We start from the raw sequence: 27,141 nt of genomic DNA, 5'->3' as shown, positions 1-27,141 counted from the left end.
CTGTGTTAACTAAAAATATGCATCTATTAACACACTTCACGTATAAGCAGAGAACGTATATTATAATATATAATATAATATTTAATATACGTTCTCTGGTATAAGATGACAACGAAAATAACAATAGAACAAGAAAAAACGTTAACTTCGGTTGCGCCGAAGCTATAATACCCTTCACAAAAACAAAGGCCCCTTACAAGAACTTGATTCCGAACGTTCAATTTGTATGGCAGCTATATGATATAGTGATCTGATCTGACCAATTTCTGTGGAGAATAATTTGTTTCCTTAAGCAATAACTCGTGCCTAATTTCGTGAAGATACCTCGTCAAATAAAAAAATGTTCCATGCAAGCACTTTACTCCGATCGTTCAGTTAATATGGCAGTTATATTCTATAGTCATACGATCCATACAATTTCTTCGGAGATTAGATTAATGCTTTAAATAATAATACATGCCAAATTTCGTGAAGATACCTTGTCAAATGAAAGAGTTTTCCATACAAGCACTTCATTCCGGTTGTTCAGTTTGTATGGCAGCTATATGCTATAGTCATCCGATCTGAATAATTTCTTCGGAGATTACATTGTTGCCTTAACTAATAATCCGTGCCAAATTTCGTGAAGATACCTCGTCAAATGAAAGAGTTTCCCATACAAACACTTGATTCCGATTGTTCAGTTTGTATGGCAGCTATATGCTATAGTGGTCCGATATCGGCCGTTCCGACACATGAGCAGCTTCTTGGGGAGAAAAAGAATTGTTCAAAATTTCAGATCGATATCTCAAAAACTGAGGGACTAGTTCGCGTATATACAGACGGACGGACGGACAGACAGACGGACATGGCTAAATCAACTCAGCTCGTCACGGTGATCATTTATATATATACTTTATATGGTCTCCGACGTTTCCTTATGGGTGTTACAAACTTCGTGGCAAAATTAATATACCCTGTTCAAGGTATAATAATAGATTTTTATCTGTTTCAATATCAAGTTAAAGAGATGAAGTACAGATGACGCTATTCTATAACGCCAACTCTTACCGCGGAAGTGATGAATTTTAAAATTTAAAATTTTACGTAATACAAAGTTCACTACCCTCCCTGCCCTTGGTAAGAAGTTATAAGATTCACTAAACACCCCCCTCCCCTAACGCCTTACATAATTTATTAATGCCCCTTTTGCTATTTTAGAATATAATCTCAGCGCCATCTACCATTCGCAACTGCAACTCAAATATACTCTTGAATATCTGACACAACTGCAGTCTGCCGGAATTCCATGTAAAACTTTCTAAAATCAACAATAATATAAACAAGTAAGGAAGGGCTAAGTTCGGATGTAACCGAACATTTTATACTCTCGCAAAGTCAAATGGTATACTCGTTTGAGATTTCTTTGTGGATTGACTGATATTTTCGGTAGAAGGTCAACTATAGACACTGGGGTCCACATATTTAGTACTTAGGGGTTTGAACAGTTTTGGTTCGATTTAGACAATTTTTGGCCGCAAGGTGGCATACTTTAATTGCATTATTCACGCAAAGTTTCACCCCGATATAATCATTATTACCTGATTTGCATAGTGGAAAGTGAAAGAATCAGATGGAATTGAAAATGGTGTTACATAGGAAGTAAGCGTGGTTGTAGTCCGATTTCGCCCATTTTCGCACTATGACATAGAAACATGAAAAGAACGTTACGCATCGAATTTGGTTGAAATCGGTTGAGCAGATCTCAAGATATGGGTTTTCACCTAAAAGTGGGCTGTGCCACGCCCACTGACTAATTTTGAACGCGGTTCCTATAAAGCCGATATATACCATCTCAGAGAAAAAATTTAATGTCTCTGGCGTGTTTAGTGCTTGATTTATCACGCTTTTAGTAGTTTTGAACAGTACCGTTATATAGGGAGTGGGCGGAGTTGCCACCCGATTTCAACTATTTTCACACCGTCAATAGAAGTGCTAAAGACATTTACTTCTAGTGAATTTTGTTATTATAGTATTAGCGGTTTAGGAGATATGCACATTAAACCTATTAGAGGCGGGACCACGCCCACTTTTTAAAAAAAATTTTAACTGCAGATGCCCCTCCCTAATGTGATCCTGTGTACCAAATAACAGTCTTGTATCTTATTGCGGAGCTTAGTTATGGCAAGTTATTTGTTTTTGATTAATGTCGTTTTGTGGGCGTGGCAGTGGTCCGATTGCGCCCGTCTGCACTACCAACCGTTTCACGGTACCAAGAAATATGTGTACCACGTTTCATAAAGATATCTCAATTTTTACCCAAGTTACAGCTTGCACAGACGGACGGACAGACAGTCCCCCGGATTTCAACTCGTCGCTTCATCCTGATCATTTATATATAGGTACATAACCCTATATCTAACTCGATTAGTTTTAGGTGATACAAACAACCGTTAGGGGAACATAACTACTATACTCTGTACCAGATGTGCTTTAACACTGTTTCTTCATATGGCAGTATATATTTTCTGCTAGTAGAAATTTCACTAGCAGCTCTCTCAGCATTTAACACTTTCAACTTGTGCTCTCTTCAGTTAGTTTCTGCTATTAAAAAGCCACAAACTAATAAAATGCTCCCAAGGTTTCATTTAGTTATTGATTTATCACAATTTTAGTAGTTTTTAACAAAACCGTTATATACGGAGTGGGTGGGGTTATCAACTGATTTCATCTATGGTATTTTCACACTGTCATAATAGGGGTTGAAAAAATTTATCCTGTGTAAATTTGGGTGATATATACATTCAACTTATTAGAGGCGGGGCTTCGCTCATTTTTAAATATTTGAATTTGAGTTTTGTATTTTAGCGGTTATTACGGTTTTGTTAAGGCAATTTATAAGTTTTCGATAAATGTCGTTTTGGTAGTTTTATTTTCGGCGCACTATCGATAGTTTAGTTTGACTATCGATATTTTATACCTTAACTAGACTTACCAACAATTTTCATAAAATTGAAAAATTTCACTTAATTAAGTTATGTAATGATATATTCTGGTAATACCAAATATGAAGTATAATTTTTGACGTGGTGGCCTTAAAATTACCTTTTCATTCTTGGTTTGGTTGCGTGGACGGGTTTCAAATTATTTTTATACTTTAATTAGCTGTTGAATGTGTTAGAAGGAATGTTGCGGAAATATTTACAAGTAAGTATGCATATACTGTATGAATGAAGTGAAATAAAGAAGCTGTGTTAACTAAAAATATGCATCTATTAACACACTTCACGTATAAGCAGAGAACGTATATTATAATATACAAGTAAGGAAGGGCTAAGTTCGGATGTAACCGAACATTTTATACTCTCGCAAAGTCAAATGGTATACTCGTTTTAGATTTCTTTGTGGATTGACTGATATTTATGGTAGAAGGTCAACTATAGGCACTGGGGTCCACATATTTAGTACTTAGGGGTTTGAACAGTTTTGGTTCGATTTAGACAACTTTTGGCCGCAAGGTGGCATACTTTAATTGCATTATTCACGCACAGTTTTACCCCGATATAATTATTGTTACCTGATTTGCATAGTGGAAAGTGAAAGAATCAGATGGAATTGAAAAAGGTGTTATATGGGAAATAGGCGTGGTTGTAGTCCAATTTCGCCCATTTTCGCACTATGACATAGAAACATGAAAAGAACGTTACGCATCGAATTTGGTTGAAATCGGTTGAGCAGATCTCAAGATATGGGTTTTCACCTAAAAGTGGGCTGTGCCACGCCCACTGACTAATTTTGAACGCGGTTCCTATAAAGCCGATATATACCATCTCAGAGAAAAAATTTAATGTCTCTGGCGTGTTTAGTGCTTGATTTATCACGCTTTTAGTAGTTTTGAACAGTACCGTTATATAGGGAGTGGGCGGAGTTGTCACCCGATTTCAACTATTTTCACACTGTCAATAGAAGTGCTAAAGACATTTGCTTTCAGTGAATTTTGTTATTATAGCATTAGCGGTTTAGGAGATATGCACATTAAACCTATTAGAGGCGGGACCACGCCCACTTTTTAAAAAAAATTTTAACTGCAGATGCCCCTCCCTAATGTGATCCTGTGTACCAAATAACAGTCTTGTATCTTATTTCGGAGCTTAGTTATGGCAAGTTATTTGTTTTTGATTAATGGCGTTTTGTGGGCGTGGCAGTGGTCCGATTACGCCCGTCTGCAATACCAACCGTCTCACGGTACCATGAAACATGTCTACCAAGTTTCATAAAGATATCTCAATTTTTACTCAAGTTAGAGCTTGCACGGACGGACGGACAGACGGACGGACGGACAGACAGTCACCCGGATTTCAACTCGTCTCTTCATCCTGATCATTTATATATATATAACCCTATATCTAACTCGATTAGTTTTAGGTGATACAAACAACCGTTAGGTGAACAAAACTATTATACTCTGTAGCAACAGGTTGCGAGAGTATAATAATATAATATATAATATAATATATAATATAATATTTAATATACGTTCTCTGGTATAAGATGACAACGAAAATAACAATAGAACAAGAAAAAACGTTAACTTCGGTTGCGCCGAAGCTATAATACCCTTCACAAAAACAAAGGCCCCTTACAAGAACTTGATTCCGAACGTTCAATTTGTATGGCAGCTATATGATATAGTGATCTGATCTGACCAATTTCTGTGGAGAATAATTTGTTTCCTTAAGCAATAACTCGTGCCTAATTTCGTGAAGATACCTCGTCAAATAAAAAAATGTTCCATGCAAGCACTTTACTCCGATCGTTCAGTTAATATGGCAGCTATATTCTATAGTCATACGATCCATACAATTTCTTCGGAGATTAGATTAATGCTTTAAATAATAATACATGCCAAATTTCGTGAAGATACCTTGTCAAATGAAAGAGTTTTCCATACAAGCACTTCATTCCGGTTGTTCAGTTTGTATGGCAGCTATATGCTATAGTCATCCGATCTGAATAATTTCTTCGGAGATTACATTGTTGCCTTAACTAATAATCCGTGCCAAATTTCGTGAAGATACCTCGTCAAATGAAAGAGTTTCCCATACAAACACTTGATTCCGATTGTTCAGTTTGTATGGCAGCTATATGCTATAGTGGTCCGATATCGGCCGTTCCGACACATGAGCAGCTTCTTGGGGAGAAAAAGAATTGTTCAAAATTTCAGATCGATATCTCAAAAACTGAGGGACTAGTTCGCGTATATACAGACGGACAGACGGACGGACGGACAGACAGACGGACATGGCTAAATCAACTCAGCTCGTCACGGTGATCATTTATATATATACTTTATATGGTCTCCGACGTTTCCTTATGGGTGTTACAAACTTCGTGGCAAAATTAATATACCCTGTTCAAGGTATAATAATAGATTTTTATCTGTTTCAATATCAAGTTAAAGAGATGAAGTACAGATGGCGCTATTCTATAACGCCAACTCTTACCGCGGATGTGATGAATTTTAAAATTTAAAATTTTACGTAATATAAAGTTCACTACCCTCCCTGCCCTTGGTAAGAAGTTATAAGATTCACTAAACACCCCCCTCCCCTAACGCCTTACATAATTTATTAATGCCCCTTATGCTATCTTAGAATATAATCTCAGCGCCATCTACCATTCGCAACTGCAACTCAAATATACTTTTGAATATCTGACACAACTGCAGTCTGCCGGAATTCCATATAAAACGTTCTAAAATCAGCAATAATTTAAAAAATAAATAAATACATTGTTAAAACATTATATAGTTGATCAAATTGTGAATCTAAACCATCCTCGACGGAAAATTTAAAATTTCTGAAAAAAATATAAATAACACAAGTGAACAAAGATAACTGTATCCCAAAATCAAGTCGTATGTCATGAATAGCACTTTCAATATTGACTTCTAAAGCTTGAAGAGAGTGTGTTTTGTTGCTAAAGGCCGATGATTTCAAGTAACCCCACAAGAAGTACAATTTCTTAGAGGCCATTCAATCACACAATTTCTTGAAATTATCGAATTCAAACTTTTCTCACAATAATTCGTTTGTCGCACGTGCTGTGTAGCACGTAGCCGCGTCATGTTGGAATCAGATGTTGTCAAGATCAACTTCTTCCAATTACGGCCATACAAATTTGGTTATTATCGATATATACCACTCTCTATTGACACGCGTCACTTTTTCAAATTTCCGTCTCGCCTTTATTTTGCTATGAGCAGCTACGTGTGTGTGTATACCCATAAACACATTTTAACAATGCACATAAATTTTGATACGTATGCTTGTTCGATTCATTTCGCATACATAACTTCAAGTAGTTCGGGTCTCAAACGCTGAACATATAGACGACGACAAGCGACAGGCAGCATCTGTCAAATATTAACATACACACGTTTTATGGATACAGATATTTAGACAACATCACGGCAACAGGCTTGCAGTTGTCGATATCGCTAAATAAAACCATTTCTAATTTTGCCGACGACAATGAGCAGCTGTAGTATTGGGACTAATATGTGAAATGTAAAATGATTCAAAGTTTTATAAAGTCTAACGTTATCTTACGCCGCATCTCCACAGGCAATGTACATTGCTAACTATCTGTCAAATACATTTCCATTGAGGTTGGCAATGTTCTTGTGTGGGCAATTGCTACCATGAAATAATCATTTCCGAAATGGCGACGGGTAGTTAAGTTCGAGCTGATATACATAGCGCATGTCTGAAAAATTTTATGGGGATGACAAATATATAAATGGAGAGAAAAAGGAATAATAAGATTTCATATTTTAAGACTTAAATAATTGTTGCATAAAGTTTATTTATGAATTCAATCATTAAATATGAGCAATGATATTTGCACATGCTAAGAATTATCACAATTATTAATTTGTCATGTATTTTTAAAATTTATGTTTTGAATATTACCTTGCTAAATTGCAGTTTACTCATCAAAGCATAAAACGTTGGCATTTCATCTTTGCTGGCATCATGCGACCGAAGCTATGCATGTTCAAACTACCGAAATGACAGTTTATTACTAACAATGTAAGGCATGACATATATTTAGACATCAATTGCAAGACATTAGCAATGTGCGGTGTCTATAGGCAATATTGCTGGCAAGATTTATCGAAATCTTTAATTGCGTGTCGAGATGCCCCGTTACCAATAAAAGCATAAAATAGCTCTGATGTATCATTTGTAATAACAATTAATAATTTAAAACAAATAAATCGACTTAGAACAAAATGTTTAAATTTCAGTATAAAGAAAGGTTTTAGTACGGCAACAACAAAATTTTGTACCTCAGAGGGTTGTTACATATGTATATCGCTACCGTCTTCAAAATGTACTACAAGCTGGCTTCAAGACGACATTTGTCGTCTTCGTGTTCAAAGCATTTAGGTGGAATAAGTGATCGTTGCGCCGCCTTTCCGTACTTCCCGTCCGTATCAAACGAAATTTGTCAAAAGTTATGAGCGTAGTGACAACGTAGAAATCAGTTGTTGTCTTTAGTTTTCATTTGAGCAATGTTGCCATTGTTCAATTCAAAATACACTCTTAATTTCCAAAGTCTTCAAAGTCATTTTAGGATCTCACAGATACAGTAATACGAAAATCAAACATTGTGCTCTTAATCGAAACTTGTGTCGTCAAATATTATATAAACGACTGAACATTCGAGCAGGAGGTGTTGCGATCTATTTAATGTATACGTGCAATATGAGTGCAATTAATTCCACTTTAAATACAGTGAGTTTGACTGAAATTGGCGATTTAAGCTTTTGTAAATGTAAAATGGAAAAAAATTATCATCGCTGCGATCTACATAAGTAACTCCTAACCAAAAACAAAAACTTGAGAATATCATGAATTTCATGAGTTATGTACGCTCATGCCGGTGCTACTCCGAAATTCTAAAGATAGTTGTAGAAAACAATTTACAAAAATAAATTTAAAAAAAAAATTAAACTTTAGAATTCATATAATTAATTGTAAAATTAGGCGGTATTTAAACGGATGCACATTTGAACGAACTTCGCAAAGGGACTGAATTATTATCAACATTATCATCAACTTCACTTAAGTTTATATTTGTAGTATTAGTTACATTTTGTGTTCTACTGAATTGCATATCTCTGTACTCTCACTGTAAGCGATTTACGGTAAAGTATGATGAAATAGATGCATGTGTGAGCATCGATGACACTACACTTCCAAAAAAAAATTTTATTAAATGCCTGATTAAAAATAAATATCGCCTACCAAACTTAAAAATTATGTTCATAATTTTGTTTACAAATTGAATGTAAAGAAATAAATAAATTTACCAATAATAAAGAAAAAAATAGGAAAATTGTATTTCGAGTTGGGAAGAATTATCGTTTTTTAACCAAAAAACGTTAACTCAAAATATGAGAGCACTCCAGGAAGAGTTAGAATTCGTTAAATTTCAAAAGAGAATTGGTAATGTTGAATCTAATGTCAGACAATTTTGTGAAGATTTAATTGAATTCCAGCAAATTTCATAAGTGATAATTTAATAATTTGTATTGCAATTACCATAAATCGTGATACAGATATACTACAACTTTCTTTAGATTTTGTTTACATTTTCTTCAAATTCTTCAATAAAATTTAAATACTATTAACATTGCTAATAAATTTTATTTTCTATTGGTCCAATTTCGACCCTAGTATATATAAATGATTAGGGTAACTAGACGAGTTGAAACCCGGGTGACTGTCTGTCCATGCAAGCGATAGCTTGAGTAAAAATTGAGATGCGCGTAATCGGACCACTGCCACTCCCACAAAACGCTATTAAACGAAACCTATAAAGTGTCATAACTAAGCCCTAAATTAAGATACAAAACTGTAATTTGGTGCAAGGGATCGCAGTGGTAGGGGGCCATTGTGGGCAAAACATTTTTAGACATTTGGTGTGGTCCCGCCCTCTAAATGGCTAAATGTACATATCTCCCGAATCACTGAAGAGATCTCAACCTAACTCGCTGAGAAGTATTTTTAGCATTTCTTTATACACTGTGAAAATGGGGAAAATCAAATAATAACCACGCCCACTCCCCATAAAACGGTTATGTTGAAAATTACTATAAGTGCGATAACTCAGTGAATAAAAGAGCCACACACATCAAATTTCACTGCCAGGTTGAAAAAGACGGGCTTTATGGGATCCTTTAAGCTGAAATCTATATCTCAGGAACTACTAGACCATTTACATACCCAATCATTTTTATCATACATTGTAAAAATCGGTAGACAACCACGCCTACTTCCTATATAACAAACTTTTAAATTATATCTGATCTTTTCACTTTACAGTATACAAATTAAACAGCACTGCGGTTGTTAGAGTAAATCTTTGCACAGTGCCCTCAAAGTATTTAATCTAACGCCCAAAAATTGTCGAAACCGGACTATACCTTTTTAAGGCCCCAGACACCAAATATGCGGATGTACCATATATGTGTATTTTTTTCTTTGCAACACCACTTTTTGTCTCACTGCACTTTTTTTTTGTCACCACCCTTTTGTTTCGTTTTTGTTTTTAAGATTTATTTCAAATCTAATAGTGCCTTTCTGTGAGACTCGAAGGACCATGACTATTTGTGTACCCAATTTTATGGGGATAGCACCGTGCTATTCACATTGAATAATAAAAAAAAAATATTTGTTTAATTTTGTGGATAATTCCACTATTCACTATTTATTTTCACAACGTCACTTAAAAAAAACGTATATATTTAAAATTATGACGTTTTTATTTCGGTAAAGTTATTAAAACATGGACTTAGACGAACGTGGCGGCAAGAATCCAATCCAAGAACCGTAACAAAGTTTTAAAACAAATAAAGGTAGCGCGCAGGATCGTTGTCGCACTCGAATGTGTTGCGATGATCCAGTTCTTTTCGTTAGTTGCTGGTGTGGGATGTGTGGTGTGGGATGTCGTATTGATTAAAACTACCATACTCATTAAATAAACAAGTCAGAGACTTTGATTTTACACATAGAATGGTACATATAAGCTTTATAAAACCCAATACAATAATTGGACAGCGTGCGTGGCACCGCCCATCTTTAGGGACCGATTTCAACCAAATTCGGTACATATTATTCATCTGATATTCCTTTGTTACAGTGTGTACAAACACGCCTACTTCGCATATAATACAATTTTAAATTCCATATGATTCCTTCACTTTCCGGTATTCAAATCAAGAAGCAATTAATATAAGAGGATAAAACTTTGCACGAATAGTGCTTTCAAAATATGCCACATAATGACCAAAAATTGTCGAACCAAAACTGTTGAAGCCCCTACCTACCGAATATGTCATATGTGTATGTGCATCTTTGCGCCTTCCATGACTTTTGTAGGAACAAATGCGATGAACTTAATATTCGAGTACTTTTTCCACTATCAAGTCGTATGTCATGAATACCACGTTCAATATTGACTTCTAAAGCTTGAAGAAAGTGTGTTTCGTTGCTAAAGACCGATGATTTCAAATAACCCTACAAGAAGTAGTTTAATGGTGTTAAATCACAACTTCTTGGAGGCCATTCAATGACACAATTTCTTGAAATTATCGAATTCAAACTTTTCTCGCAATAATTCGGTTGTTGCACGTGCTTTGTAGCACGTAGCTCCGTCTTGATGGAACCGGATGTTATCAAGATCAACTTCTTTCAATTGCGGCCATAAAAAGTTGGTTATCATTGATCTATACCGCTCTCAATTGACAGTAACGGCCAGCCACCAGCTTCATTTCCAAAGAAGTAAAAACCGACGATTCCACCAGACCATTATCCACATCAAAGTGTCAATTTAGGTGAATGTAATGGTTTTTCATGAATAATTTTTGGATTTTCTTCGGACCAGAATCGACAATTTTGTTTATTTACCGCACCACTCAGATGAAAGTGAGCCTCATCGGAGATGGCAAAAGCGCCATTTTTAATAATTTGTAAACGTTGTCCTTGCGTATATCTTTCAATGATGAAATTATAAACATGGTTTAGTACAATAAAACAAAATTACAGATCATGACATTTTAAAATTGGCCGAAACGGCACTTAGAAATCATATCATCCCTATTCGAAAACTCGATAGTATGTGGTATTGGCAAAAGTAGATAACATCAGGTCAATACTACCATATACTTCGTTTTATTTACTAAAAAGTTTTATGCCAAATATGTCGTTCAGTGCCCACAGTATAATGACTTCCGTTATTCCAGCTGACTTTAAACCGTTCAGTTTGGTCAAAATGTGATATTTTAATATCTTGTCTTAAATCAGTCTTAAGAATTGTGTGTGATTATGAATGAAATAGGTCTAGACCTTGGTCCAAGCTTTATATCTTTAAAATAATGAATTGCGGTCGCTCTGGTTGACGTTTTCACATCAACTCATTATATTAAATTTAACTTCTTCAGTAGAGTTTTTATCCCATATATTTCATTAGAAGATGATTTGAATAAAATTTAGCTAATGCGAAGTAAAATTTAATAATAAAACTAAGTAAATTTGATTGTAATCCATTTACGATTTCGTCGAATAATGAATGTTAAATTGGTTGGGTGTACTTGAGAACATATAATATTTTCAAGCAATTTTATAAATATACAAGTATAACTCATTGAACGACAAGTTCAGCATAACGTTTGTTAGAATAACGAAAATCAATATATGTAGTATTTGGGAGTTGGAGTAATTTGTAGACTAAATTCACATATTTTCGGCATTAAACTATAGTATATCCAATATATAATAATATAATATATATGTAAGGCATAGGGTCCAGTTGGCTGAAAATCTTATATAAGTATATGAGAGATATAATATTTACAGAATAAAATGCCCCCTGAGTTTCATTAAGGTACCTCATATATTTATTATCACGAACAAATATGTATGGAGTAAAATCCACCGGATGTTTGAAAATTCTGTGATTATTTATATAGGGATTAAAGCAATTTAGACACAAAATGCACCATTATAAGAAAAATACATCCACTTAAATTTATTAAGATAGCTCACATACAAGTATTGGCCGATATATGCGGTATGAAGTAAACAGGAAGTTCAAAATCTCATAGATTAATGGTTATTTCCGGTAAAACGTTAGCACCAGGCACTAGGTCCCCAAAATGACTTATTTACTTTTAATAGGAGTATGAAATGATTTATTTACTTTTAATAGGAGTGGGCGAGGTTATCATCCGAATTCATATAATTTCACACTGTCAAAGGAAGAGTCAAAAATATTTATTCCGTGCAAATATGGGTTATATAGCTTGAATGTTAGGAGATATATACATTTTTTCAACCATAGATGCTCCTCCCCAATGCAATTCCTTGTATCAAGTGACAGGTTTATATCTTAATTTCGTGTTATTTTTTTAGGTTTTGATTAATGGAGGTTTGTGGGCGTGACAGTGGTAATATTATGCCCATCTACAAAACTAAAATTCTTACGGTACCAAGGAACATGTGTACCAAATTTCATCAATATATCTTAATTTTTACTCAAGTTACAGTTTGGAAGGACAGAGAGACAATCACCCGGAGTTTAACTCGCTTCGTCATTCTGATCATTTATATGGTATATATATAACCAATCTCGATTAGTTTAAGGTGTTATAAACAACCGTTCGGTGAGCAAAACTATTATACTCTGTAGCAACATGTTGGAAAAATATAAACATATAATAAAATATGTTTTATGTTTTACTTGCCTATAGAATAAGTAAGTGCCAGCGAACAACATGAGTATCAAGAACAATACTTGTATTAACCATCATATAAGTAAGTCAAGGCAGTATTTGAAATGAAAACTAAAATATAACTGCATGACGTGATTGACGTAAGTAAAAATGTTAGTAAATTTGAGGTATACCTGATATATTCTGGGAAATTATTGCACATGGTCTCTTGTCATGCCCGAAAAATGCCGGTATTCGAAAATAATCATTAGGAATGTGAATCTATGGTTAAAAAATATTGCCATTTCAGAACAACAGATATTCTTACCTAATTATAAATATTTCCAACATAGTCGCACCATTCCTTCTAACACATTCAACAGCTAATTAAAGTATAAAAAAAATATGAAACTCGTCCACGCAACCAACCTAAGAATGAAAAGGTAATTTTAAGGCTATCACGTCAAACTTAGTCAAACTAAACTATCGATAGTGAGCCGAAAATAAAACTACCGATACTTTGATAGTCCTATCGCTTGTTTTGCAACTCTATTCTCAAGTATACCTGAAGAATGTCAAAAACTTATGCAATCAACCCTTCCATTTCTCTACCCTCAATATACTTTGTATAAAGATTTATGGCTTTAAACCATTTAGGTTCGTCAAATATTCTAATAAAATTAAGTGCACACGTTTTCTTAAAAGTTATAAAACAATATTAATGGTTTGGCGCTCAATATAAATGAAATTGGTCTTGGTCTACCATAAACCTCATATCCCTAGATGTTGGTGGATGGGCGTAATCGGACCACTGAAACGCCTACAAAACGACATTAATCGAAAACTTATAATTGCCATAACCAAGCCGCAAATTAAGATACTGAACTCAAATATAAATAATGGGCGTGGCCCCGCCCCTAATTAGATGAATGTATATATCACCCAAATTGGTACAGGATAAATTTTTTCAACCCTTAATACTACAGTGTGAAAATACCATAGATGAAATCAGTTGATAACCCCGCCAATTGTCTATATAACGTTTTGGTTAAAAACTACTAAAATTGTCATAAATCAATAACTAAATGAAACCCTGGGAGCATTTTATTAGTTTATGGCTTGTTAATAGACAAAACTAACTGAAGAGAGCACAAGTTGAAAGTTTTAAATGCTGAGAGAGCTGCTAGTTTCGGCTAGTGAAATTTCTACTAGAAGAAATATATACTGCCATATGAAGAAACACTGTTCAAGCTCATCGGTATACGAGCAATATTTGATGCATTTACTTTGATTTTGTTTAATTTGATTGTATTGAATTGTGAAAATATAAATTGATTGATTTTTAAGTGTTGATATTTTCTTAGTTGTTTCTGCTGTTTTTCCGTTTCTTTACGTTTTCGTTATATGTGAGAGTAACTGTAAATTTTATTCTTCCTGATATCTTGCAGCTACTAGCAGTGGAGATAAATTTTTTCGCAAAGTTTAATATAAAGTTTTGCCAGCACCTGAAAGCATTTGATTCCTGCAAGTTGCAAGAGTATAAAATGTTCGGTTACACCCGAACTTAGCCCTTCCTTACTTGTTATAATCTGTTTATATTAAAAAACCTGTCTAGAAACACTAGCAAAACGTTTTCCATCGGATGCAAACCGTTGGTCGGTTACGTATTCATATTTAGTTACGCAAATAGTTTCTATAAGAAATGCAACTGTTAAAGGGACATATTTATAACAGCTTTGATACAGCCGAAGTTGACGTTTCTTGCTTCCTTTTTATTCATTTCTCCGCCCAGTCTGCACACGTTTCAGTTCACTGTTTACGTAGAAAATATACTTATTCAGTCTCTGAGATATCTTATTGATATTAAGTGGGCATACTTCCCTAGTAAGAAAGTGGACTGGTACTAAATATATATAAAATTGGCCAGGAATTACTGAAAGACGTACTATAACCCATAGAAATTGGTCACAGCACTATATAAAAACGTTAAAATAAAACAAGGATTAACTATAGCTAGAGTTCCGCTCTGAAAAAGTAACCTAAACGTCGTAGAAGTGTTAACATACAAGAATATGTATTTACGTTAAATCGGAAATATGTAACGAATGACATCAGAAATATTAAAATATATCAAATGGTACAACATTTAAAATATTGGGCAATGAACGCCAACTATATAAGTATGTACTTTAAGACGTAATTTCATACATATCTCTGCAAGCATCTAAAAATTTTAAATCGGACTTATATACCATAAGTAATATTTTGCAGGGATACAATTGTCATTGTTCACTTGATCATGTTAGCAGATTACTAAAGTGTATGTTATTTATATTTTTTTCAGAAATTTTAAATATTAAAAATAAGGAATTAGTAATATATTCAAAAACGAAAGTGGAACTCAGCAAGTCAAGCTGTCCCCATAAGAACACTAAGTAAAATATGAAAAAGATGGAATATACTTGTACAATAAAAACTCGAAATCGCAACTATTAATAAGACAAAATTTGAACTTTGCCTGCACCGAAGCTATAATAATCTTGATAGGTGCATTTCTTATAGCAACTATATGAATAACTAAATCCAGCCAGCGGTTTGCATCCAACGGAAAACGTTTTGCTAGTTCTTTCTAGCCACGTCGTTTCATAAGATGAATAAAAATTACTTTAATTGTTTGAGAGGCATGAATAAAAAAGTTATCTGTTATTATCGATCACTAAAACTTTGCTTTAATCCAGGGGGGTTACTCTGTAAGGCGATTCGAATAGAAATTTGTTGCGAAAATGAATTGCGTTGCGAAGGGCAATCGGTTCTATGTAACACATTCTCCTTCTAAAAAGTGTCGCACAGTTTTTGCGTTATCAAATTTCCAATATAATTCGCATTACTGTCCGAAACGAAGGAAGGAATGAAAAAAAATCAACAATAACGACGTGAAAAAACAAACAGAGCAGCATTCCATTTTTGACAAAATCGTTTTAAGTTCAATCCTTCCATCTTAGTGTGCTCTTTCCATCGAAATTTAGCATCGACCATAATGCCAAGATATTTGGCTGTATTGGCATATGGTATGCAGACATAAAAAATACTTGTAGGGTGATAAGTAATTCTTTTGTTTATGAAATTCACATGAACCGACTTGCCACCGTTGAGTTTTATTCTCTATTGCATCGCTGCTTTATCTGCTGTGGTTTCGACACATAGTATTTCAGTGTCAACAGCAAGAGTGGCAGTCATACTGTTCGGTGCTAACGGTAAATCTCTAGTATACAAAATATACCGAAGTGGTCCTAAAATACTTCCCTTCGGTACACCTGTTATAATCACTTTTAGTTTGGAGTATTTATATTATTATTGTTTTACACGGAAAAGTCTCGATGTGATATACGATTCTAGCAGAACACAATACTCAACCGAAAAACATAATTTTAATTTATGCATAAGGCCTTCGTGCCACACCTTATCAAATGCCTGCGCAACGTCAAGGAATACCGCTGAGCACATTTGTTCCTCTTTCAGTTTTTTTCTATTTTAGATGTTATTCTATGAGTTTGTTTCATTGTGGAATGCTTGTTTTTGAAACCGAACTGATCGATGGGATTTACTGCTTTTAAACAATGGTAGATTTTAATATTTGGAGGATTACATTTTAAAAAAGTTTTCAGATTTGTGGAAGTAGTCAAATTGGTCTATATGAATATGAAGATACTATGTGTGGATCCTGTACAGATTTAGGTACCATGACCACTGCTCCAACTTTTTAGAGACTTAGAAAATGCGTCAGACGGATTGATGAATTGAAGATATAGGTGAGCTTTAATAAACTTTTATGTGTTAACTGCTTTAATACTTCAGCTGTAATTAATGCGGCTGCTTTCTTAGCTCTAAGCTTTTTAATTTTGAGCTCACAAATAGAGATAGCTGGGATATTTGCATAATTTGGTTGAACATTACTGAGGAACTACTGTCATTTGGACAAAACGTTTCAGCTGGGTGTATTGCGAATGCATTTGCTTTATCACAATCACTTTTAGCTCATGTATTACTGTTAATTTTTAATGGTGTAACGTGGCATGTTGGACGTTTAAGATATTTGGTACTTTTCCAGAGCTAGTAATCATCTGTTTGTCAGCTGATAGCTGATATAAGGATTTGTGTATTGACTCATTCTTAATATAAGTAATTTTTCGTTCTGTTTCGGCTGTTACTCTATTAAGGTTCGTTCCGTCGTAACATTAATTTCCGGGTTAGGAGATTTTATTTCGTTAGGGTAATTTGAACCTATCATTTTCCGCTTCATTTCCGGAGTATTGTCCCAAGCAGCTTGTTGAATTTCTTGTGTAAACCTGTCAATTTAAAGCTCTAGTTGTTCGATTGTTGCGATTTGTGAACAGTTTATTGTAGCCTGAAGTATTTGATTAAGTTTGAAAGATAGAATGTAATGCGAGTTTTTAAACTTGTTAGTGTTTTTACTCAAAAATAGTTTCGTGCAAAACTTCTGCTTAAGCGAGGACACATTCAAATATGTGTTGGATAGCATAAACAGTGAACTGAAGACTGCACGCAGGTCCACAGGAATACCAGAAATGGTTAAACTGGTGGCAACTTTAAAGTTTTTGGTGCAAGGAGGAGACCAACAACAAATTGAACAAGATCAGCATACAGGACTAGCCCAACAAATAGTTTCGCGTTGTGTGTTGGAAGTGTGCAAAGCAATTGAGTAAGTCCTATGTCCAAAACATATAACATTTGCTATGTCAATTAAACCATAGTATAAATGCTAAGGTGGTAAGAAAATATTTTTTAAATGTATCTCTACTTTTTATAAATATTGCTTTACATATATAGATATGTGATCATAAGATGATTATAAGAGCCGTTAGCGGTCGATTTGCAGTAGCTTGCCATTACTCACATGTGTGGAATTTGTCAAGCGAGCGTCAACATTTAAAAGCCAACTATGAGAATGGGGAAATAGGAATTCGTATTCTTGGTGAGGATATACTTACATTCGTTGTTTTAATTTTACTCGTTAGCTGTGATATGCCCTAATTATTTTGCTTACTTTTTTTTCTTATAGGTCATTTTGGATATCTGCTTGAAGCTCGGCATTTAACTCTATATAAAATTGCTCCTGACAACTTCGCTGAAAGTTATTAGAACACAAAATTTTTGAAAGCTAGATCCATTAGCCAACGTGTACCATCTTTGGAATATTAAAAGCGCGGTTTCGATGCCTATTAGCTGCTAGAGTTGCTTACGCAACGCTTTATAGAGTAACCCCCAAGTACTCATAATAAAAATTTTCATAAATACTATCCTAATCAAAATAGAAGTTTTTCAGCAAATGCATAATAAATTTCCGTTGCAAAATAATAGCCCAAATTTCAGAAGAAGTAAAATGGAGCCAATCAATATAGATTACGTTGACAAAAACGATAGAAACTAAGTTTCAAATTTTGATGTTATAACCTCAAAGGAACATTACCAATAATAGACCTACATATAGAAAATTGTACTATTTTATGTTTAGATACTAGCTCATCTACATAATAATACTTGAAGTTCCATTAAAACTTAAATCTTTAAATAGTGAAACTAAAATTAATTTTGAGATTATTACCAATTTACCAAAAGAATTCAAAAAAGATGCAACAATGCCATGAAAGTTGTCCAACTTTGAGATGCAACTCTCGGACAAAAAATTTTAAAATCATTTAAAGGAATTATTAATATATACAAAGAAATTAGTACTGTACCATAAATAACAGCGAAATTTAAGTGAACGATTATTCATATAAAGAATTTTACCAATTAAATACAATCAATATAAATCAAAAAGTTTTGCAAAATTTATATAATAACTTAAATACTGAAGAAAAGAGCGCTTTAAAAAAAAACTTAATAATTATCACGATTTAACTTACACTGAAGGTCAACAGTTAACTAGCACTATTATTACAAAACACGAAATTAGAACAACTACCGACAGACCAATTTGCACTTAAACTTATAGATATTCTCAAATACACTAAAAAGGAATAAGGGCAAAAATAACAGATATGCTGAAACACGGCATTATAAAAGAAAGTAACTCTCTTTATAATAGACCTTGTGGATAGTACCCAAGAAGACAGACATTCTCGACGATAGATTTAGCAAAAGCATTTCACCAAATCCTTGTTAAAGAGAAAGATCGGTTGAAAGGTACTTTTTCTACGGCCTACGGGAGCTAAACAAATTATGGAAAATTTATCTGAGATTTCGCAAATGTAACGTACCCGATGATGAAGTTTTTAAAGAAATTAAAATTTTATTGATTCATTCAGACATTCCAGTACCTAAGAGTTCGGATTTTAGCAAATGTTCTGAGTTGGCAACTGGTGCCAACTCTTTCTCAGCAGGACAAACATCCAGTGAGCTTTGCCAGCCGAACTTTGAACTACCATGAACGTAACTATTCGGCTACAGTATGCCTAAAATGGTTGTATACAAAAACGGAAGGAAAAGATTCTATTCCAAAGCTTTACCGATGGTTAGTAAAGCTAAACAACTACAATTAGATTGATTACATTAATGTAGGTAATAGCAACACAACAGATTTTTTGAGCATAATCAATTCGGATACTCATGAAATAAACTGAGGTAATGACGACAATTTCAGCTGTTTAAATAATAACGTAATCGACGATACAATCACAATCTATCCTCAAGCTGATGATTTAAGTAATTACATGGCATACTAGACACAATAGTGAATATATTTTCTGTTAAAATTTTATTAACAAACAGTTAAAACAGGAAATTTGAAATTGAAAATAATAAACATATATGAACATTTCAGGTATAAAAATAGGAATTCATACAAATCTCACAAAAAATTGTAGATATATACAAAAATAAGCCAAATTAAAATTTTTTCAGATGCTCAGACAATGCAAAAGATATGTCTTCAGTAGACGAAACATTTAGACAAATCCACATGTACCATAAGAGTGAAACAGGTCACACTGGTACGTAAGGTTGAAAAGATGTACATATATATTATTCGAATTGAAGAACTTTGATACAAAAGTATTTTAATAATTGTGATACTTGCAATAGAATAAAATACGATCGCAAACCAGCGAAACCTAAGTTTGCATTGCCCGAAACCCCAAACAATAAGAATCAGATTATACATATGAATATTTATACGATTTCCAAATCTAATTTATTAACATTTATAAATTGGTTCTCTTAATTTACTACTGCCTACTACCTCGAGGACAGAAATAACCATAAATTGATAACAGACAACGAATATAAAAGAGTAAACATAAGGAATTACCTCAGAACAGGAAACAAAACCATATTATCATAGGGGAAGCGCCGATATTGAGAGATTACATAATACACTTACTAAAAAATTAGAATGTAAAACATAGAAAATAACTTGATAAGCATTAAAGACAAAGCACAATGCCTGTTTTGGCTGATCTAGCTTAAGAAAAGGAATTTCACAAGAAATAACGATAATTTCAGAAAGTTGGGAATGAGCAAACACATTTTTTTTAATTTTTAATTTGTTTGTGTTTTTAAATAAATTATCTAAAAAAAATTAACCAAATTTCAATTGTCCGAGTCTGAATCTGAATGTTCTTGTTCTACATTGTAGTCCAAAAGTAGATTTTGGCCTTTAATGTCAAAATAAACAGCTTTGCTCGAGTTATTTGCCGGACTTTTTACCGATCATCGTAAGCTCCAACTTGTAGTCAACTCGAAAGCTGCTCAATCTCGTAGGTACAATTTGAAATATCTGCGCCTGTATATTCTCTATCTTGGCTCCTACCAAATCAGTAGACTATTTTGTAAGCTACATTTTAAGGGGCCTATAATAACGAGTCGATGATGGGCGAGGATTTTGCCAAATAATCCCATTACCCATTTTCACTTGTAAAGGCACAATACAAATAAAAACCACATGTTCATCTGCTATTTTAAGTTGTTGATCTATGAAACTTTAGCGATATACTGCGTGTCCAGAACTTCCTTTGCAACCCCATTTAGACAAGAGCGTCAAATCTATGTATGTGCATATCTTGCAATGGAACTTCTGCACAACATTCGTCCATTCTTTGAGCAAAACATCATACAAGTATGTTGGGAAGATATTAGCATTTCGCGCCTTGGCACCAGCTTGCAAAAGTTTATATGACTTTATGGAGTAGTCGCCATCAATGGACAAGCCAAAGCCTCCTCTGGAGTATATTTTATTGGCATCTGTTCAGGAACATCCAGACTTCAATTTATTTTTTTTAACGCTTCGTGATCTGGCTACCATTAAAACAACATTGAATGCACTGCGTTTTCCAGATTTGTAAAGGCTTACACTTGTTCTGTCCAAGAGTTGGCTTCTACTAGATGCTAAGCTTTTGCATCCAATTTATTGTCTTCACTTAGAAGAACCAAATGTTCAGTTAACCAAACCGCATTCTTGCACTCAAATCGCTTCTTATCCCGTTACATTGTCTCCATCTTTCATAAAGACTTTTACAAACTTTTTTGACTTTACCAACAATGGAATTCAACTCCTCCTCAGAACTTTTCGATTTGTCAATAACATTCTCAAAAATGTACTGAACCAGTGCAGAATTCTTCTTCGTGGCGTCTGTTTCCCCATAAGACTGCAAAAGTGTTTGTTTCCAGACCGACATGATAGCTGAAAATATTTCACACTCTAGCAGGGGCAACGTCCGGTGTGTTTTACGTGAGTACCTGTCGTCGACGGCCTTACCTCACGGTGCTCAAAAGCAAAGCGTATCAATACAATGCGTGGATCCGAAAATGCCAGGCATTGGGTCTGCCGTTCTTTGGGTCCGGCACCCGGTTGCAGTGCAACTCCACATTGAGTGATCAAAACACTCTTCCCTCATTTGGGCATCAACCACAACCACCACTATACTACCCGAAGGGCAAGTTCGCATGAGGCTCTAGCAGGGGCACCCTAAGGCAGCTGATCTTGGACAATTTACACACTAGACGGAGCATATTTTAACACAGCTTTAAATTTTTTGCCGGCCAAGACCCTCCTCACAAAGTTTTACTCTACAGAAGCTAAAATTTGCTTACAAAAAGGGTACGACTAATTATGAGTAAAACATGTTTTTACAGGTCACAAAACCTTTATTTTCTTTTAATACATACCTTGAGTTTTACGAAAATGGGAAAATAGATTTATCGGTTTTGATATTAATTATTTTATAAAAGAATTTGGCTATCGGTAGGAAAAACCATTTTGGTCAACTTTAACAGTTGAAAATTTGTTTAATCTTATGCCAAATCGGCCGGTGTGCAAAGTAAGCAAAAATCATTGAGTAGTATTTACAGTTTTAGCCGTCCTAGACCTCAGACAGTGTAGAAAGTACCCCCCCTTTCCAAATGGTCATAATATTGACTTGTAGATTATAATATTAATTAATTTATTGCAAACTATACACACATGCGAAGAGCAATATCAACGTATGGGTAAATAGTATGAAGACATTCAATTCGAAACCATTTCAACAAACTAATAGGATTGTTTCGATCTGCATTTTTTACACTGCAGTGAGCACGAAAATGCAGACATTTTTCTGAAAAATTGTCTTCTAAATCAGTAGAATAAACCATTTGCAATCTTTTGGCATTTTCTTCGACTTCAGACGCGCTTACTTTCATCAAGTTAGTAATAAAATTAAATTTATTGTAAAGTAACTTGTAAGCATCCCGTAGTTTTGAGTCTCAATTATTACCAAAAAGATGGTGATTCTGAAATTTTCGCGACCGTTTTTTTGGTGCATCTCTTCACCTGTGTTATTCTCGCTAGGTAGTAGCTTACGCTTTCGAATGCGTCGATAATCTCATTCATATTTCTGTACAAATGACAATTATTTGGCTTTCTTTTCGAAGTCATCGAAGTTATCTCGTGTTTCGCCAATAAAATGTATTAGTACCTCATACAGTTCTGTAACAATGGTAATGTCAAATTCCACACTCTGAAGTTTTTTACTTGTGGCGTTATTACGATCCCCAAATACAGTAATGATGGCCGTTTAAAAACGTTCCAATTACCTCTTCTTTCGCATATAATGACTCTCTTCTGTTGTGCGTCTACACGACCTAGTGTAGACCTAACAAGTTGTTGATAGACTTGTGACGGTGAAATGGGCTTGAAGTAGTTCCCAACGCTGAGTAGACGCTGCAAAGAAATTATACAACTCTTGGAGTAGGAAAAAGAACGAACAAGCTTTTTGGCTGCTTTCAGCTGGACATTCCCCTACTAAATTAAGCGAGTGTGCAGAACAGGAAACAAATTCGACTAGGGGAGATAATTCCTTTATTTTAGCTTGTAGACCGTTATATATGCCTGGATTGCCCTCGGCAGTTTGAATTTGTCATTTGTTGATGTTTATGGCTTGTGATTGGAATGAACTTAAAGAAACGTTCTACAGGTGAGCCATTTGGTAGGGCATATCTGATTACATAAGTGAGCTGGTCTACGTGAGATATAGCCGGCGTCAAGTCGATGATCAGAGAAAAATATTTCGCTGCTAATATTTCTATTACAAGTGTTTTCAAAACCTTGTTTATCATAAGCCGAATAATACTTCGCATGTTGTTGAAGACAGATAACTCGTATGTCCTAAACCGGAATTCCCATAACGTGTAATCTGTTTGGCTAAGAACGGATCGATCTTATCGATAAGTTCTAAAGACATCAAATAATTTCCATTGTGAAATGAACCAAATTTCTTGTCGTGTCCTTAGAAAGGCAAACCACGTGATTCAAGCGCTTTTACACATGCAACTACTCTTTTCAGAATGTTTCTCCAGTAATTTATTTTGTCATTTAATTGCATTGTTAATGCGCGGTCTATGCGCCTTAACGTGCTGCTTCGTTCGCTCATATGCAGGACAGATAATTTGTGAGCAGGCGAATTCTTATAAGTAGATACTCGATAACAGGCATTTTTCCAATCATTAAAACCTTCCTTTTTATCAGACTGACTTTTCCCGCCATTAAATAGAAGACAAGGACACAAAACACAGTACTTTCGGAATAAATTAGCCACTTTCGCTGATGTACACATCCATAACAAGAAAGTTGGTCGAATCAATACCAAGAAGTTTAAAAGAAGTAGTCCGAAGAAAAAGAAGACCTACGCGATATCAAAAAGTGAATTTTTGTTTTTTAACTTGGATTTTACATGAATTGTCGAATATTTTTATACTCTCGCAACATGTTGGTACAGAGTAATAGTTAGGTTCACCTAACGGTTGTTTGTAGATATAGGGTTATGTATATATTAATGATCAGGATGAAGAGACGAGTTGAAATCCGGGTGACTGTCTGTCCGTCCGTCCGTCTGTGCAAGCTGTAACTTGAGTAAAAATAGAGATATCTCTATGAAACTTGGTACACATATTTCTTGATACAGTAAGATGGTTGGTATTGCAGATGAGCGTAATCGGACCACTGCCACGCCCACAAAACGCCATTAATCAAAAATAAATAAATTTTCATAACTAAGCTCCACAATAAGATACAATTCTGGTATTTGACACACAGGATTGCATTAGAGACGGGCATCTGCGGTTTAAATTTTTTTAAAAAGTGGGCGTGGTTCCGCAACTAATAGGTTTAATCTGCATATCTCCTAAACTGCTAAAGCTATAATAACAAAATTCACTGAGAACAAATATTTTTAGCACCTCTATCTACGGTATGAAAATGGGTGAAATCGGGTGACAACCCCGCCCACTCCCCATATAACGGTACTGTTAAAAACTACTAAAAGCGCGATAAATCAAGCACTAAACACGGCAGAGTCATTAAATTTTAATACAGGGATCGTAATAGCTGAATTTTTAGGAGCCGCGTTCAAAATTACGTCCACATTTAGGTGAAAACCCATACCTTAGGATCTGCTAAACCGATTTCAACCAAATTTGGTACATAATATTATTCTCATATTTCTATGCGATAATCAGCGAAATCAGATTACAACCCGATATAACACCATTTTAAATTCCATCTTATATTTTCACTTTCGACTATGAAAATGAAACAACAATGATTATATTGGAGTAAAACTTTGCCTGAATAATGCGTTTGAAGTATGCCACTTTGTGACCAAAAATTTTCTAAATCGAACCAAAACTATTCAAGTCCCTAGGTATTGAATTTGCTGACCCCAGTGCCTACAGTTGCCTTTTTACCGAAAATATCGGTCAATGTCTAATACATTTAATCGAAATTAATAGAATAAAATAAATAAATAAAACTCTCGATAATAGTATGTTTGGGTCCAAAAATGGGTTCAAGCGAATCAATACTTCCTATTGCCCTCATATACCTAATATAAAAATTTTTGAACTTCAGGGTGACTTTATACCGCATATATCGGCCAATATGTGAGTTATCTCAATGAAAATGAGAGAGTGTGTTTTACTCATAACAAGGTTTTTTTGTGCCTGAAATGGATGAAATCGAGTGAAAATTTTACCTGGCCCCCATTTAACTAATATCAGGATTTTCGAACATTCGTCTGACTTTACTCCATATGATTGGTGATGGTATGTGAGGTACCTTAATGAAACAGTGGGAGCATTTCATTAGTCAGTGGCATGTTAGTAGTATGTAGTATTGGCAAAAATTGATAAAATCGGGTTAATGCTACCCTCTTCTTCCATATACTACTTATAATACTTCTCGTATGTCGGTCAGTGAGTATTACAATGTTTTCATATATAAAATTGATTCAAAATATGGAATCTATGTTCGAGTATAGCTGAGCAATGTAAAAATTAATATCTTTCTCTATCCCCAATATATATATGATTTCCGTCTTTCCTCTTGACTTTAAACCGCTCCGGTTGATCAAAATGTGATATTTTAATGTAATTAAGTGGATAAGTTTTTTAAAAATTATGTGGTTTGACGCTGAATTAGAATGAAAATAGTATATACCTTGATCTAAACCTCACACCTTCATAAAATGAATTCCGATTCTCTGGTTGACGTTTTCCACACAAGCTTATAATATAAAATTTAGCCACTTTGGTAGAATTAATATCACATTCATCCTTATGTATATCTCACTTCAAGATGTTTTTTTTTTTTTTTTAATATAATTTTCGCTGACGCAAACTAAAATATAGCTATAAAACTGAGACTAAGTTGCATTTAATATAAGTCAAGAAGATACCAAATTTGATTGTAATTTAATCACGATTTCATTTAATAATGGATGTATAATTCTTTCTCAACTTTGCCGCACCTGAAGAAATTTCCTGGCCTTTAATTCTTGCGAATTACACGAGTATAAAATTCTTGGTTCCGCTCTAGTACCCATTATCGGGTATATATTGACCCCAGCTCCAACATACTTTATGTAAAAAATTCACACTTCCGTTTGGCTTTATATAAACATAAAATATTAGATGTACAACAGTTTAATGCCGAAAATGTGTGAAATCGATCCACGAATTTCTCCTGCATACATGTACTACTTATGGTATAATCTTATGGTATAATTTATTTGTTAATTTTATAATTTAATGTAATACAGTTTTTTAAAAAAAAATGTGGTTTATCGCTGCATATGTATGAAATCGGTCTAGACCTTTGTTTAAACCGTATAACCCTAATATACTGATTTCCGCTCCTTTCGTACAACAGCAACCTCATATACCCCACATATTAAATCTAACCCTTTGGTTCAGTTTATATCACATATACCATGTCCGAGTTAAATAGCTTCTTGTTGTTAAACTTAACATTTCGCAGAAAAAATAGTATCTATCTAAAATAGTAAATCTATGATCGATAACATAAGTTAATAAGATACCAAATAATAATCGAATAATAAATGTTGAATTCTTTCGCAACATTTTTATACTTTCGCAACATGTTGCAACAGAATATAGTTTTGTTCACCAAACGGTTGTTTGCATCACCTAAAAACTAATCGAGATAGATATGGATTTCTATATACAAATATTTCTTCTAATACAAGTATTTGGTGATAATCAGTGGATAAGTATATTTTCTCAGCCATCATGTTGAACTTATAACAAAATATACCATACAACAATGTAAAAAAGTTTCTTAGATTGCTGGACTTTGTATAGAGCTAAAATATCGTTCTACTATCTTTCTAGAAAAAATCGCGTGAGATAAATATTAGTAGTGTAGTATCAAAAGGGCTAAAGATCTCTTTTATGTGGTAATAGATAAACTGCGACCCCATCGGTTAAAATGCTATTATCTATTATTTCAATTTTGCGACACATTTTAATATGAAGGTCATGAGGTGAACTGTAAACTCAAGAAAATTACATTTAAGTACTTTTTGGGA

At 34.2% G+C, this 27,141-nt stretch overlaps 1 protein-coding gene and 1 pseudogene across 10 annotated transcripts in view; one reads left to right on the top strand and one right to left on the bottom strand.

The window, feature by feature from the left end:
* The window catches only part of Bili (FERM domain-containing protein 8 Bili), a 530,804-nt gene that overhangs the window by 491,043 nt on the left and 12,620 nt on the right, over positions 1 to 27,141 (bottom strand). The gene's annotated exons all lie outside the window — the stretch shown is intronic.
* On the top strand, positions 16,228 to 20,293 carry LOC118682190 (uncharacterized; annotated as a pseudogene).

Source organism: Bactrocera oleae, chromosome 2 (assembly GCF_042242935.1).
Source record: "Bactrocera oleae isolate idBacOlea1 chromosome 2, idBacOlea1, whole genome shotgun sequence".
Classification (NCBI taxonomy): Eukaryota; Metazoa; Arthropoda; class Insecta; order Diptera; family Tephritidae; genus Bactrocera; species Bactrocera oleae.
The sequence above is the reverse complement of the archived record's forward strand: the minus strand, read 5'-3'. Positions and strand labels throughout refer to the sequence as shown.